At 45.5% G+C, this 2,606-nt stretch overlaps 1 long non-coding RNA gene across 1 annotated transcript; it reads left to right on the top strand.

The window, feature by feature from the left end:
- Positions 1–227: 227 nt before the first annotated feature.
- On the top strand, positions 228–1,487 carry LOC147957033 (uncharacterized). The gene is made up of 3 exons (XR_015609673.1): positions 228–341; positions 471–614; positions 896–1,487. It is a non-coding gene; the product is annotated as an uncharacterized LOC147957033 (long non-coding RNA).
- The last annotated feature ends 1,119 nt before the right edge of the window (positions 1,488–2,606 follow it).

Raw genomic sequence — 2,606 nt, 5'->3', positions numbered from 1 at the left:
GTTGCTGGTATTACAACTTCATGCTATGGGGTGGGGATACAAGTGTGAAAACCTGGAGATCAATAAAAGGACAAGTTGTTTAGCATTTATCTACACTCTCGGCAGCGATCGCATAACATCGCCGGCAGGTTCTTCGTCAGTTCTAACTCCCTGGTCTGACATGAGATGTATATGTGCTTGGCAGTTGGCACTTGACCCAGCTGACATGTATGCCTGTGCAGATCTTTGGTGTCTGCGCCATATGCTGCTGGATGGCACAAGAGGTGTTCAAGCGAGTGAATGACATGTACGCCGTGGCGGCACAACCCTGTTTCAGGGAGAAAAGGACTGAGGCCCTATAGGTAACAACACATCATTCAGCCACGCGAAACAAACTTGTTAAGTACCTCATTGTTATACTGCACACACTTTCTGTAAAACTTAGCCATAACTATAAACAGCTGTGGGATAAATTGTTCTTGTACAAACAGGGGGTGGCTTTTTTATACAGTTTGGAGAAGACCCTTCTGTTAAAGAAGGTTATGATGGTACAGAGCACTCCGGAAACATACCAGCCGCAAACATGCTTTGATTGTCCAGTATATTTGATGCTGCAAAATCTGAAAGCTGCAAATGTAATGTTGAACTTCTCATTTCAAAGTGTTATGTAATGATGTTTTTTTCTCTTTTAACTTTATATTCTTTATCTCTTAATAAATGCCACGGTTATTAATTTAACTTTGGGATAAGAATACGATTTTCTGTCTCACTTCGTACATAGAAGCTTGAGCCTTTTCCCATTTGTGTTCTCGTCCATTTTTATCTTGCATAAATTTAGGATCGTTGTTTTTCCCTTGCTAAGCTATTTTGTACAATTTCATGCTTTAACCAGTAACCACTAATTCTTCTCATGCAGATACGTGGTGAAATAAATTATATTCCATGGCCATTGAATTTGATAATTATACAGGTTTCATCTTTTGACTCAAACATGTAGGGGTTCAAGAATGTTTTTTTCTAGATTAATTAGTACATATATTGTTTGAAAGCATTAGGTTTTTTGACTGTTAGAAAGTAGATATGAAGGAATATTAGTGGGTAGTTCAATGTGTTCTGATTGTAAGACTAAACTATATACCATCTACATATCTTTATTTAAACAAATAAATGCATTTGGATTGTATGATCCTCTAACAAAAGGAGAACTATTTGGATGCAGTTTTGGTTGAGTTGATTCTTGATAGTATCACCTCAATATGTCACCCATGCATACATGAGGTTTTTCCCGTTGCAACGCACGGGCACTCACCTAGTATGAGCTAATTGCAGCACGGGTACACGATGGAGCTCATTGCATCAATCAGTACTAGCTTAGCACCTCAAGCTTTGCATGCTAAATTTCTGTGGGTGGGGGACGATCCCACCGGCGCGTTGTCGTCGCCTGGATGACGTCCCCGCCGATTCCATGGCGGTCTTCGTGTCTAAGAGCACTGGCGCCGATGTCATCAGCGGCGTAAGGATGGCCGCGGCTGGCAAAGGTCTCATGCGCATAGTTCTCAATCGTAGTGAAGCGATGAAGACGGTGCTCGGACGGCCGTGCGTCTTGGAGCCATCCACTGAGTTTGATCAGGGCGAAGCACAAGGCCACAAGCGCTACATCACCCCTCTGGACGCACAACCATTTTATACGCGCCTTTTCTGCAACCGTGAGGTATGAGATTGCCTACGATTGCAAAACTGAATTTGCCAGTCCTTCGTCGTTTCTAAACTCCTAGCGAGCAACAGATTTGGGTCGGCGCGAACAGGGACTGGATGGCCTATCTGCAAGAGAACGGAGGCATCCAGTTGCACAACGTATGCACAGGAGATACGGTCCAGACGCCACCTTTTGAAGCCATAGGCCTTGTCAACGCGGAGGCACATGTCATACGAAATTTCAAATACGATCTCATAATGGCTACATTGAAGAAGATAGCCATTGCGCATCCACCCACCAGGTGGGACGGCTTCAATGGCTACTTTCTCATTGCCGTATTTGACAACATGATTGCCATCACCGGCTCCGAGATTAGCTCCAACGCAAAATCCTGGTATATGCTGGCCCCACCACATCTTCCTCCTCGTCGCTACCAAGATGCCGTCAACCATGCTGGGCGGATCTTTGCGGTTATGGACGATGGAACTTGTTTCACGTGGGATCCTCGTGCAAGCGGTAAGCAAATCCCTCCGTACTCTAGCTTCTTCAATGTTATCGTCGCTAAGGCGGTCCTTGTTCAAACACGCAGGTTCCATGCAGCCTCCTCTCGAAATTCAATCACCACATCTCAACCAGGACATACCCTACCAGATGAATGGAATAGTTGGATAATAGTTGGATTGTCGAGTGGCACCTTGTCCCCGATTGCAGAAGCTTAAGCAACATGCTTCTCGTGGAAACTGTTGTACAAGTGTCTGGAGGAGCGCCTGTCGTTCCTTACCTGGGTCGGAAACTGTGTGCGTACACGACGTCGAGCTGCGTGGTGTACAAGATGGATGGATGGGCTAGGGACCTCCGCGGGGTAGAATGGGAGCCGATCAGCGACGTAGGTGAGTACTCCATCTTTGTAGGGAATAGCTACCCCCGCATG

The sequence above is a fragment of the Triticum urartu genome, chromosome 7A (genome assembly GCF_056163025.1).
Source record: "Triticum urartu cultivar PI428250 chromosome 7A, HENAU_Tu73, whole genome shotgun sequence".
In the NCBI taxonomy this organism is placed as follows: Eukaryota; Viridiplantae; Streptophyta; class Magnoliopsida; order Poales; family Poaceae; genus Triticum; species Triticum urartu.
The sequence above is the reverse complement of the archived record's forward strand: the minus strand, read 5'-3'. Positions and strand labels throughout refer to the sequence as shown.